The sequence below is a fragment of the Haliotis asinina genome, chromosome 3, assembly GCF_037392515.1.
Source record: "Haliotis asinina isolate JCU_RB_2024 chromosome 3, JCU_Hal_asi_v2, whole genome shotgun sequence".
NCBI lineage: Eukaryota > Metazoa > Mollusca > Gastropoda > Lepetellida > Haliotidae > Haliotis > Haliotis asinina.
This window is the reverse complement of record NC_090282.1, coordinates 72,848,692-72,863,585: the sequence shown is the minus strand read 5'-3', so window position 1 is coordinate 72,863,585 and position 14,894 is coordinate 72,848,692. Positions and strand designations below refer to the sequence as shown.

General features: G+C 41.4%; 1 long non-coding RNA gene across 1 annotated transcript; it reads right to left on the bottom strand.

The window, feature by feature from the left end:
* Positions 1-1,124: 1,124 nt before the first annotated feature.
* Positions 1,125-4,876, bottom strand: LOC137277061 (uncharacterized). The gene is made up of 2 exons (XR_010956607.1): positions 4,697-4,876; positions 1,125-3,494 (listed from the first exon to the last, which is right to left on the bottom strand). It is a non-coding gene; the product is annotated as an uncharacterized lncRNA (long non-coding RNA).
* Positions 4,877-14,894: the final 10,018 nt, after the last annotated feature.

The window sequence follows — 14,894 nt, the reverse complement described above, 5'->3', positions numbered from 1 at the left end:
GCAAAGGGACATTGCTTTACCAAGTGGTTAATTAAATGCATTCGCTCGTCACGCCGAATACCCGGGTTCGATTCCCCACACGGGTACAGTGTGTGAAACGGATTCCTGATGTCCCCTTCAGTGGATGCTGGAATATTGCTGAAGTTGGGCAAATCTAAACTCACTCCCTCACTTTAAAACTTAGTAATTCCTCGCATTCTCCAGCAACAGGGGGTATGCACCATGATCTTGTTTAAAGCAAAGGTTCGATGAAAATATACTGAGTATATAGTCCGAGAAAATCCATTCTTGTGTCAATCTGATATATATATATATATACATTGTGCCATTTTCCAAATGAATGAATAGTTTATGTAAAGTAAAAACACGCTGAAGTTGTTTCAGTCTCTTTCAATAACTGACAAGAAACGCGACCTGTTAAAGAGGTAGCAGGGGCAGATAACTCTAAATCAAAGTGAACGACTCTCGTACTTCCTGTATTTTGCGCTGCGCATTTATCAATGAAAGTCAATATACTGAACTAACGATAGTCACGTATACTATCGATACATCGATCAGTTGCTGTCGGAGACAACAATTCCAATGCATCTATATTTTGATGCATCGTTACAGCCATACTCGGCTACTGTGTTGATCATCAGTTCATGTTTGTATCACACGGTACGACGAGAGTACTAGCGTTCCCACATGAGCACATTACTTACTGAAGGTACCTCAAAAACGTATACCTTCCCTCCTTAAATATCATTCACAAACGACGAATACTACAGTGCGACAACCACAATTCATCAACAACTTTCGCAATTAGGTCTTTTCGCCGGCGGTGACACCATTGCGATAAGTTAGGGGTTGTGCCCCGCTTACGTACAAAACGAAGTGCTCGGCGCTAATCGGCCAGGACAGTGTGCTGAGTAGACCCCACATTAGATACAGTATAGGATAAGATAAGTGAGAGAGAGAGTATAGTTTTACGCCGCTTTCAGCAATATTTCAACAATATCACGAAATGGGCGTCAAACATTGTACCCACGTACGGGATCAAACCCAGGTCTTTTGCGTGACGAGCAAACGCTTCAATCACTACTCTACCCGACCGGCCCTAAGATAAGATACGACTACATAAACAAGATTAATCTTTTTTATTAATGGATCAGAGTAACAATACATATACAAGTACACATGTGAATAGACCATCTAGATTTGTTCAAGGTTGTACATATGGTAGCAAATTATTTCTATACTATTTGCTTCATTATTTGGAAACATGGCCCAGGTTTTCTGCTCTCCCTTAGCGCTAAGATAGTGGAAAGTTAATTTTACACTTACAACTATCTTAGCCCTAAGGAAGCTTCGAAAATCCAGGCCCGTGAGGTTAAAGGTTCCTGTGGTAGTAAGGCTTTGAATGTTATTAATTTGAGAGGAACGGGTGTTACATAAGGAGTGTCTTACATCTGAATATTTAGTACAAGTTATGAAATAGTGTTAATCATCCTCAATGACTGAGCATTGATCACAGAGGTGGTCACCCATACCGTGTAGGTGATATTTAGCCTTTCATCACTCAGTGTTAGTTTTGTGAAGCATGAAGTTGATACGGTGTTTTTTATCGTGCACTGTACTGGGTATGGTTAAAATTTAATTTCTGATTTAGATTTTCTGTATGTTCAAATTTTGTTGCTGGAATTTAATGAATTTGGTTTATCTTGAACAGATGGGTGGAACATGTCTGTAAATTTCAGTTGGAGGTCCTTCGGTACGGAGGAAGAAGTTAGATTCCTTGATGTTAAACTTATCTAAGACGCAACTCAGTTTATAGTACCATTAAATTTTATGTTTTGTGATAGCTATTGATTCATTAAAAACATGTTTTAAATGGTGCTAGGTGATTGTAAAATATGTTTGTATAACTGAACAATGGATTTAATTACTTTGAATAATAAGTTAACCAAGCCAAGCGATGCTCTGCATGCCCAGTTATGCGTTTGAGGTGAAAGTGTCCAGTTTGTAGAATTTCGTTTGTAAATTGTCAGGATGGAAAGTATCCTATATGTCTCAGCAGAACATAGTCACTTCCAATACGTCACCGTTAAACTGAACAAAAAGTTCAACAATTGACTTGGAAAGCTTGCAGCAGACAGCTGGGTCTAAAATATCTCCAAACAAGTTAGAAGAGAGAACACACTAATAGTATGCCCTTTGGTCCGTTTTCACAAGGGATGTACCTTCGGTGGGTGCTAGCTCTGCAGTAGATGTGATCGGTATGTATAATCCTTTCATGATTATATATGTATACAAATATTTCGTGTCTTTCTGGTTCACCTCATGAGTCTCTTCATCTGTTCAGTCTGTTCACTTCATGATTATGGGTGCAGATTTGGTCTCGTCTCTATATGGATGAAATAATCAGTGTGCCGGAAAACTCAACTCAGCCCTCAGATAGATTGACTGTTGTTGTAATGATAAGAGACTTGCACACAGTCTACATGGACACTTAGCCAGGCGAGCCGGATCAGTCCCCTACCCGGATGTGCCTGTCTCGCACGTGCATCTCGCGAACCGCGTCACTTTGTACACATCTCATTCAGTGTCACAATTAAACTTGTGCTGTTCAGTTGACTATTGATGGTCCTGGTCCAAGCGACACATTGTTACAGTTGTGTAAAATGCGACTTTAAAATGTCACTCATTCACTTATGTAGTTGTACGTGATATATGTGTTACTACGCATTACAGACGACCAATTTCTACTTCGAGGTCACTGGAAACGGAGATAGTGAAAGCCCAGAACAGGTGCCCGTTGTGAGACCAGATACAGAGCCGCAACAGCATCCGTGTGTTCTGCATCCAGGGCGTTTAGGAATGAGTTAACCTCCAGGATGATAGCCTCAGAGGAGCGTTACTCCGTGATACACCTGTCCCGCGCCATGTTCCTGTAGCAGTGATAACTAATTGCACCACGACCGTCGAGTCTTCTTCGGTCCACAGATAATTCTTGACCTCCGCCATTCCCCTTTAAACACACGTGGCAGGCGTAAACAGTGTTGTCTACCAGACACCCAGCATAAATATTATAGCACTTCCCTGTCAGTTGGAATAGCCAGTAATGGCCGTCTGCCCTTTGCGGCCATCTTGAAACACCGTTACTGTATCTACAAGGAGCGGGAAGGCTGCACTTCAACTGACCAATGGACCAAGAGAATGGGATGTTTTAATCATTCTGGGACTGAACACACCTGCGTTACAGATACAGGATCCACTTGGGTGTCTTAACAATACACCCTGAGGTCTGTTAGCTCTTGATCAGGACGGACCACACTGATGATTGTACTCTTCGACCTGGTGTTGCTGTATTCCTACACACTGGTCAGGCTTCCAGAGGGTCTGTAACTCGCCACATGACCTGACACGTTCTACCTGCAGCTTGAAGATATTGATTTGTGTCTGTAATCATTTGTTGATGATCGTGTTTGTATTTATTTTTACATGTCTGAATCCTGAAAAACAAACATGAAAGTGTTGGTCTGTGATGGAGTCTAAATACATTGTTTATGTTTTGAATGCGGCGATCCCGACCAAGTATAAGCATCGAGCGAGCAAATCCGCTTTAATAATAAACTCATGTCAGATGTCACAGTATTACAGGTATATACAGACCTGGAAACAATGGAATCTTGACCATACCAAAGCTAATTACGCTTCCCACACACCGACAGTAATTAACGTTAAGAAAATTATCTGTTTTTTTTCGACCGTTCTGAGATAACTGTCCTATGATATCGTGTCTGGTCTAATTACTGGTCAAAGGATCGACAAGGTGTCCGGTTCCATCAGGGTTCTTGTTCCTGGCGGAACATGGACACTAATAAGCATGTAGTTGATAACGGCTGACAAAGAGCACATCTCCATTTCTGTTGTGGGAGTGATTCGACTCCATGAATGTTCTCATGAACGCTATCAACAAACTGGCGTTGTCCATTTAGTCAAACGCAGTACAGGAATTTATGTGTGTGAGGAGTCGTAATCCCTAAGCAGTTATTACCGTAAGTGGATTTGAAGCCAAGATTTTCACAGGCTTCAATAAGCGCAAGGAATGTTGTGCTGTCTTTCAAGGATCGTGTGACGTCTATATCTGTGTGTTACGTCACATTATCTGATGAAGTGATTGTTCGTCTAGACGTTGAGACCACTAGGGATTCGTCATCACGAGTGCTCATTGAGTGATCACGAGTGATCAAAACAATGTGTACAACAATAATCCCCTGAGGAAGAGCCGACAAACGAGATCTGGTGGTCAGGCTGACTGACTTGTTTGGCACATTCGTATTGTCTGGTGTAGACTCGATTATAAAGACCGCCGCAATATAGTCTGAATATGGCTGAGTGCGGCGGTAAACAACAAACCAACCGACTTCACATAACTGAAGCTCATCTGTGGCATAGCTGTCCAGTGTGTACAGTTTCGTCCCAGAGCACAATTCCCGGGACGGTGGGGGTAGCCTAGTTTTTAAAGCGTTCGCTCGTCAAGCCGAAGACCCGGGTTCGATTTCCCACAAGTTGACAAAGTGTTAAGTCCCCCTCCATGATATTACTGAAATAATGCTTAATGCGTAAAACTAAACTTACGCACCCATTAATATATTACAGTACACAATGCACATATACACACAGGCACAGACGCATGCACACACTCACTTACCTGCCCAGAGATGTTTGTCTTTAGAACAGATTGTCGAGCTCTCCTTAACACCTGGACATACGTAAACACACCATCGTCTATCAAACGCCGCCTGACATCAGTCGTGGTCCTCTGTTGTCAAGTTCCTTGTTGACAGTATACAGTTCACACTGGTATCACGGAGCTGATTACCACAACACTGCAACCTGAACAGCAGACAGATAAACTGGTTCAATCTACTTCTCGATGACAATGTTTGCTTTTGGCAACAAGTGGCAAATATGGCGACAGTCTTCACGGTGCTATCTTCAAGATGTTAGCAATCAGACACAATCGGCTGTCGGGCGCCGTGAACTCTACCGTCCCGTGGTGAGGAAGTGCACCGAAAGAAGACATAATTGTGGCCTCGGATGAATGTAATTGTAAAGCAACTTGTATAATGTGTGTGCGTGTGCGTGTGCGTGCGTGTGCGTGTGCGTGCGTGTGCGTGTATGTATGTATGTATGTATGTATGTTTTAACAATATTCCAGCATATCACTAAAAACTGCTTCACACATGGTGTCTTTGGTCGGAAAACGATCCCGGAACATCTGAGTGACGAGCGGACGCTTTACCAATATGTTACCTCAGTGCCCCTCTGTATCTTAGCCCCAAAGAACATTATGCATTACAGAATTGAAAAATAATGACACAAGCTCTGGAAACCAATGTGGAAATAATGCAAACGTTATGATTGGTTGACATGTTGTCGCGTTTACTGTTTCAGTGTATTATGATTAGGTAGCGTTTGGTCAAAACAAATATATATCCTTTGGCGTGAGGCAAAAGAAAACCGTCCAATGTTTACTTCTTTTTAACAATTGGCTGGAACTATACATTCCTGCTGGGGATGTTGTAGTCTACCTTTGTTACTTTTGTTCCAAACATTGTTTTACAGAATCTGGTCCCCAGATTGTCAGCTGTTTGGAGAATTCCAACCTTGCATGGCGCGAAAAGGTTACCCAAACTCGGAAATAACCAGACGTATGTCTGTGTCTGAAGTTTGACTCATAAACAACGCTTTACCTACATCAGTGTCCCTTTAACGACATGTGTTACGACTTACTATAAAGTGACCTCACGGGAGCAGGCCGGCATAATGTTTCCTCACAACTTGTGTTGGGGTCACGATCAAACTGTCTTTTACAGTTCAGGTGCTATTTGACCCAAGTGATGAAAAAACTAGTACTGCTCTCGAAATATTCATTCATAATCATATTCTATATGTAATTATACTATTTCACCCTGCAATCTGACAAGGTTGCGCCCCCAAACAGCCATAGTAACGAACGGCCCCTTGCCACCTTGCCTTGCTAAGTGATCTGGTGATGCCACAAGAACACATGCTTCACTCTAAGTCACAGTCTCGAAGAGAGTGGTTGGCAAAAATGGTAACAATGTGGTCAGAGTGCCCGTTCGAAAAAGAGCTAACATCAGTCGTATGGCAAATATGGTCAATATGTGTGGGTATAGGGCACGAAGATGGGTCACGTCACTTCGCGAGACCTTACGTTGTTTAGTGATTTCGGTGACAAAGCGTTTCGAACTATCTCCGGGAAGTCAGATGACGGTAAGGAACTGATGGTACTTCTCGGACAGCTGATGATAACATCACGGACAGCTAAGCATGGTTGTACACTTGGTCCGGTCTAGTAAAGTCATATTTGACGGTCGCGCAACCGCAACTAGAACTTGCAACTAGAAATGGTTCTTGAATTCACAGTGATCACCGGAAATGTGGTACCAGATGTACGCTGGGCCCCGTCTCGCATGCCGCAAGTAGGTGCTGGGAAAGGGAGCCGAGAACTAGCTCAGTACCGGAAGTAGCGCCTCGCGAGGATCGTAGGCCTCATTATCATCCCTGAAAATCTTTTCACATACTATTCACAGATATCTCTGCGAAATGACACCTGTTTCCGCAGACATTTTGTACTAAACAGTCGATAGCATCGACTTTTGGAATGTTTAATATATTGATTTTAATTAACTTACTAATTTTGAATACTTAATGTACTGATTTTAATAAACTTACTAATTTTGTAATCAAAAGTATATAATATTTAGGCATTTTAGCAATAATATGAACTAATTTTACACAGCCGAGACTGCACATTATAACTAGATATCTACCGGCTAAGGAAATATTGACAGATATTGAGGTTGATATTTTTCTTTTAATAACTACGCTGGAAAGTGGTTCACCTAATTAGCGATAAACTGACGGAATTAACAAAAACCGCAACTGCAACGACACAGTTTCCCCCACTTCAGCTCCGCGGGTCAGATGCTTATCTGTACAATGTTCACCGGCGTTTCACACATACGTCAATACATGAAAAACATGTCTGGTTTATGTAATACACTTCAAAAGGTTAAACTCACAAGTGTAAATGTGTCCACTTACTTCAGTCAACTGTTCTAAACTAGATTTTGCAAAATATCCTATACTGTTTAAAAGTACTGTTTACACATGAACTGATATATTGTAAAACAAATTCATAACCTTGAAAAGACCAAAAGACCTTGAAAATTGGCGAAACAAAACTTTACACCCAAACGTAGCTGTTCACACACATGCACGGTATTTGCACATGCTTTTCAGCAATTCGATGCATGATCTTCGTGCAACTTATCTTCATAAGGTTTGCAGTTGGTTCCCCCACGTTACTGGAAAAATCCATCTACGCTATAACCACATATGTAAACATAACATGCAGTGAGAGTGTGAGTCTTAACTTCTAATGGGTGGTATAGTTCTGTCCGAGTTCGAGAAATACGTCAGTTTGGATAACCGTGTCTACCCACAACAATTCTTACTGTATACACAGCAACCGAAGTGGCTGTATGATATACGGACAATAATGATTCCTGTACGGTTTTTGTGAACAGAAATATTCCCCAACACACTCCACTGTCAGTACTTCTGCTACCGCCATCACGCCACAACTACTCCTGCCACAAATACTGGCTTTGCAACATCTACCACAACGGCCGCCGATACCACAACTAATACCAGTATCACAACAAATACAACAACAACACCCACTACCATCACCACTACTTTAACTGATGACCTGGGTTCGATTCCCCACATGGGTACAATGAATGAAGCCCGTTTCGGTTGTCCCACTCAGTGATATTTCTGGAATATTGCTAACAGCGGCGTAAAACCATACTCAGTCAGTCACACAAACGCCATTAAGACCCTAGCTACGTTCCACCATCAATGTCACTTCCAACACGTCATTAGCCACGGTGACCCGTGTTAGAATTGACCTTCAGTAGCCCGCGCTTGTCGTAAGAGACGACTAACAGGATAGTGGCCAGCCTCGCTGACTTGTTTGACATGTGCCATTGTATCCCAGTTGGGTAGATCGGTGCTCATGCTGTTGATCACTCAATTTCTTACAGACGGCCGCCATATAGTTGGAATATAGCTGACTGTGGCGTGAAACTAAACTCACTCACTCACTCCAACACACCACAACTGCCTCCCCTGCCTCTACCATCACCACCTCCCAAACTTTCACCAGCACTATCATCATCGACAATCAAACAGCCTGCGGTTTCATCCATCACAAACTATTTCAGAATCACTGCCTCGTTGCCCCCGTCACCAGCCAGTAGATAACGAAGCAATTGGAGTTACGGAGCTGGAAAACTTTACATAATGATCCAATCTACCCTGTGTCCTAATCATTACAACGTATCCGATATTATTCTCTCATTAAAGGTCAGGAAATAAGTGATGCAAAGAGAGTAAAGAGAAACGTTTCTTGCCAGTAACTGCAAGTAAGAGATATATTTGGCAGCCATGGATAATTGGGCAACGATGTGTGCTGTCACGATAAATTGTTATGGCTGGGGTTGATTGAGACACTGATCTCCCACTGTCCGCATGAGAGAAGTTGACAGGTCCGGTCTAGACGAATATGGCTTCCACCCATTCTCGGCTTGATTGTCGTCTGCTCGCAACGTCACGTGACCTACTGTCAGTGGATCTGGTCGGAGCGTGCGCTGACGAAAACTTAAACTAGGGTTTCTTGAAGGCCTGTCTTCGAGGCACGTATTTTCGCCACTTTCGGTCTGTTAGATGAAACACTAGATCACTCAAGGTATCCTCTCTAAACGTTGTCTGTCATGCCATCACTGTTCTTAGTTCTTATAAACGTTGTCTGTGATACTATCACTGTTCTTATTTCTTATAAACGTTGTCTGTGATACTATCTCTGGTCTTAGTTCTTATAAACGTTGTCTGTGATACTATCACTAGTCTCAGTTCTCTGATACTTTCCACTTAGATTTTCACTGAATACAACGAATTTACCAAAGAGTGAAGGCTAAATATTCCACTGGCAACCAAACGAAGCCACGTTTGAAATTAAATAAAACATGATTTCCTTGTTTGGTTGGATGTTGTTTAACGCCGCACTCAGCAGTATATTCCAGCTATATAACGGTGGTCTAAATAACAGTATGGACGAGAAAATCCAGTGGTCAATACCATGAAGATCGATCTAGGCTATAGGGATACGATGGTACGTATCAACCAAATCAACGTACCTGACAACCACAATCCTTTAGTCGCCTCTAACGACAAGCAAGGGTTACTGAAGGCCAATTCTAGCATGGATCTTCACGGGTAGTAAAGCATGGATAGAAATACATAGAGATACATGCGTAGATAATGTTTTAGCAGGGTTAAGGGAAACAGTAAGGATGAATTCAAACAATCAGGAAAACATAACCTTTCGTGGACGTGTACATGTTAGTTAAAGCATATCATCATAAGAGTTAGTTCTTTTTCCATTTCTGTTTCTCATAGTTTTGACATGATGACCATGTAATGACAGCAGTTCACGCCCAACAGATTCATATTGTGTGGCATTTGGGTACACATATACATGTTAGCTTGTCAGTGTAACTTTGTGAAATAGATTTAGGTAATAAATACGACTTTTCTGCATCCACGTGCTTGACAGGGAGACACATGCTGAAATAAAACACTTCTAACACATTCGGGTAATTTTAATATTCTTTTGGTGTCTTTGAAACAGCATGAGTTTTAAAGCAGGTACCATCACTGCGTGCACCCGGCGACTTTCGCCTCTGTCACATACTAGATATGCTGTGAATGATATCCCTATTAAGTCGACGCTTCCGTAGTTGTCAGTGACATTCTCACAACAGTTAAGCCTCAACACAACTGTCTGAGGTTTGTTTTGGGTGGTTTGGTGGCGGCGTTAAACCCACTAGATGGGGATAGTTTGTGGACACAGCTGAAACATTGCACAACGTGGGTTGTTCTGCACGGAGGCAATGTTACTGAGATCGACTTGCAGGGTCAACATACAGCCTTGGAGCCCAGATCCTGTCTTGCACTATTGTGTCCGTGAAGATCATAGTTATAATTGGCCTTCAGCAAGCCAGGCTTGGAAGCGGCGACTGAAAAGATCGGCGGTCGGTCTCGCTGTTAGGCCTTGTCATTCTATCACAGTTGCATTGTCTGGTCCAGACTCGATATCGAAAGAAAGCCGGCATTTTGCCGAAAACTGCGGCGTTAAATAACAAACAAACAAACAAGCAACATAATTAACGAATGGTGTTAGATATGTGTCCCTTTATGAAAAAAAGGTATTAAATGTATACAACAGAAAAGACAGAGGAAACTATGTAGTGAGGCGTGGTCTACTTTTTACGAAACAGTGGGTAATCTTCAGCAGATCTGTGAACAAAACTTGCCAACTTTCCTTAATTATAATGATGGTTAAAAGCAGTTTGGGGTTAGGACGTTACATTCTGGATATGAAAACTTAAAACCATTTGCAGTGAAAATACAACCTGATGCAATTCTTAGAATTAATCAAAAGATCAGAAATAAAGGAAATCTGACAGCTGAAGAACGTCTGGTCTGAAAACAATATTTCTGTAAGTACTAACAGGTCAGGATTCACGGGTATTTTGAAGGTACTTCCTTCGGGTGGCATGGCGTGTCGTGGCGTGTCGTGGCGTGTCGTGGCGTGTCGTGGCGTGGTTTCACTTCATTCCTGAATCGACGATTTCATGAGTAGCGACATGAAGAATTCCAGATTCTGAATTTTCGTTATATTGTACGGCTGGATAAACAATGCCATTTGTTATATACGCTAGAAGTCACAATCAGTGTACATAAATCAGCAGCGATAAAACGTCACTGACATTTAATGCATGACCATAATGATTAACCACCTCTGGAGAATTATTAACGTGAAGATACACACGTAGTTGATAACAACAATATACACAATGATTTAGTGTTGGTGCTGATTGATAAACTGTGTTTTTCATGGCGGATGGAGGTTGTTGTGTCTGTCTGCAGACAGAACACTTCACAATGTGTCACTTTCCTGTCGGCCTCTTCATCTTCACAAGGATTGAGTGATGTGGACTTGTCGCAATCAAACAATCTAACACTCTACCTGATAAACTAATCACACCTCAAAGGCGCCGACATGGGGGTTAGTATATGGTCAGTCGGGATTTAGATTGTGGGAGGTGGGGAGATAGCAGTAAAGCCATGTGTTGACTTTGAACATACGAATATCGGGTGTTTAGTGATAGCTGGTCAGAAACTCTGCTACTTCCAAATTTCTTTATATTTGTTGCTTATTCATGCAAAATCATGTGTTTAAAGACCTGGAAATAAAAAAAAAAAAAAAAAAAGAAAAAAAAGTGAAGTGAAGTTTTGTAAATTTTGGTCGTCTTAGTTCTTTACATGAATGGCCAAGCAAAAACAAGTGGGAAAGTTTTGAAAATATGAGGTGAACAATTACAGACAGAATTTAGTCGTATGTGAGGCCATGAGGCCGAGAGTACATGACAATGTAGACTGTTTTGTGGCGTGAGCGCCTTATGGTGATACATTTCATATGATTAGTGCAAGGATTTAGGCACATAAATACATATGGATGAATGAATATACACATTGAATAGTAACCAATAGTTTGTGGTGTACAAATTTCTTTAGTAGCAATATTGACAATATTGTGCATAAACCTAAGGACAGACAAATACTTAGCATAGTAATGCATGTTAGTATAAGCTATACACAGTCGCATAGAAAGGATTAAACGCATATGTCTCTAGTCTTAGATATCTTTCTCATAAAAATTGCAAGACACGTGATAAGGTTTTCATTTTTGTTCGCTTGCAGTCCTACAACCTTATAGTCAGACGGTTGCTTTGTATAACATTCTGTGAGATGCTTTTGTCTGTTGTTCTTGTACATAGGACATACAGTAGGACATGGAACTCGTCTTTATTCGTGTGTCTTCAGAATGGGCAGACCGATGCATCAGGGTCATGGCTTTAAGCCCGATGGGAATTGTGTATACAGAAATTATTAGCATTACATCTAAACGCTGAGAAACAAGACCTTACAAACGTTAACATCAGTACCATGAAAACGGACGTCGTTACACGTCAGAACTACAGCCCAAACCTAGTTATGAACGCCCGTGGCCCATACATCACCATTTAATAACGATTTCATCTAGGTCTCATTTAAGCCACCATCAAACGTTTTGTGCATTTCACTGTTCCTGTCACTTTCTTTGAGAGTTGATAGAACCTAATGATTCAGCAGCAGCAGCAGCAGTAGCAGTGTGTACCGGCATGCTTCAAATTAAACATTTGAAAAAGTTTTAAAAATCGGTGCGATTGAAATTGTGATGACGAAAAGAAATGAATTTAAATGAAGTAGCTTGTTGAGCAGCACCCCTGGTTTCAGTTGTGACCACAGGGAAGATAAAACATCCAAAGCTATCCTCCGCTTCAGAGGAATTCAGAGTTAATGACTCTCTGCAAAATATTCATGAATTCTGGTCATTACATTCAGATGTGGAAGGATACACATCACAAATAAAAGCCAGAGCATAATTTCCATAAACCTGAAAAAAGTTATCCTATGTAATGCCACCGTTAAAACTTTACACAAAAGGCACTAATTATTGGTCACGGTAAAACTGTGTCCGAGATTTAACGAGATTTGGGACTAATTTCTCAATTCCGCGATGAAGGAATCTGGGTTAAGAGTCTGACTAAGATCACGTGACTGTCCTGCAGTATCAGCCAGGGTGGCTATAAGATCCAATGACAAACAAACGGGCTGTGATCTTCAACCCTCGCTATCCTGCGTGATGTGTTAATGACGTAGTCTCGCCCAACTCTCTTGACAGGAGAAGTGTTGAATGTTGACATATACTAGTAGGTAATAGCTCTTAGCTTAAGATCAGGATTTATTTAACTACAAAAATATCAACTATGAGATCTTAGCAAATATGGTTTGATATTTATGAAGGTCAAGGACACCGTTTAGGCTAGCTAGGTCACGGATATGGAACGTGGTGCTCTGAGGAGCAGGTTTTGTGAGTGGTAGGCATAATTTCTCTGGTTTTACGAGTAAGATGACCACGATGATCACGACTCAACTCAACATAATCGTGACTGAAATATTACCAGTGCAATTTAGGGTCAGTAACGCCTGCTGTTCATGGTGGATATCACATCACAGATTATTTTTAAATCTTAAAATAAATATGACTTAGAATTCAAAGATATGCTCATGAAAATATTGGACTACGTTTGTATGCATACAGCAGTTCGTAACGACTTTTCAAGCATATTTAAACAGGTGTGTTTATGATCCAGTGTAAGAAAGTGAACATGTTTTACCCTTTTTCCTTATTATACTATGTACACACTAATGAGCGTAGAGGACGCAGGTGGTAAAATACAACAAAAAAACCCTGACACTTCTATAATTATCGATTTTGAGGCAGCTCTGCTAAAATCCTGACAGGTTCTAAATCTATTTATTTTGATATTGATATAAACTAAATTGTTCTCATCACGATACAGCTACAATATTGCTGATGTGAAGCTAAATATTAACTCACTCACTCCATGCAAAACCCCGTTTCCATCGATTTGTTCTAATATATATATTGTACGATGTTTGCCTCATGATGTGCGTATGGGGATAACACTTATGTCGAATCAAACAGTGATGATATCAGGTGTTCGCAAAAGGTGAACTTATCCTGCCTAACCATAAGCACCGGTCAGAAAGGCAAGTCAAGTGTTCAACTAGAAGTGGTATTGGCAATCCAACGATCGTGCTTTAGGGCATTCTGGAACCCATGATCTGGGAATCCTTTCAACAGAGACAACTCTATGCGAAACACATGCCACCGAAAGGATATCTGTGTCTTCGGTATTTACCTTTTAACTCCGGAATGTTCCAGCTATAACACGGTGCTCTGGTAATATAGGCGATTAGACTAGAAAATCCGGTGACTGACAGCAAGAGTTTTGCGCACCTTGTACAGGAAGACTCACCAAGACTCAAGTCAGCGAGCATGTATTGTCCGCCGGATCGGGGTCGATAGCCTTTAACGACAGGAAATGGTGACTGAGTGAGTTTAGTTTTGGCAATATTTCAGCAAAATCATAGCGGGAAATGGGCCTCATACATTGTATCCGCTGATTGGGGAATCGAACCCGGGTCTTCGGCGTGACGAGCGAACGCTTTAACCGCTAAACTACCCCACCGTTCCTGACAAGAAATGGGCTAACCGCACGGGAGTCCGAAATAATGAAGACCTGTTCGTTTTAGGATATGACTGATTTCACAACTAAATCTTTACATGCTTTTCATTATTATCTATTAAAATATGTTATTGGTATGCATAAAATTATGAGCATATTTCCTTCAGGTATGGAAAAAACAGGTTTCTTTAACAAACTGAAAACATTTCTGCCATCACTAAATATTAACAATAAAGCCATTATTCATCAAAATCGCCATTGACTTTTAAAACCACCTCTTCACAAGCCGTGACAATTACTTTAGTGTGTGACATTTTCCCTTGAAGTCCCCGAGTATTTTGTGAGGGGAGGGGGTTGGACTAGCCCAGTCCTTCCCAGACCCATCGACTCCAGCAGTACAATAGCTGGGGTCGAGACCCGGGTCTATAATCCGTAAACTCCACACAGAAAGGTTAAATCGAGTGTATAAGCAAGCGAGGCGTTTGGACTAGTCTGTGCAATGCTGAACAAGGGCCTATTCGAAATGGCTGAAGGGGACACACACACACACACACACACACACACACACACACACAGAGAGAGAGAGAGAGA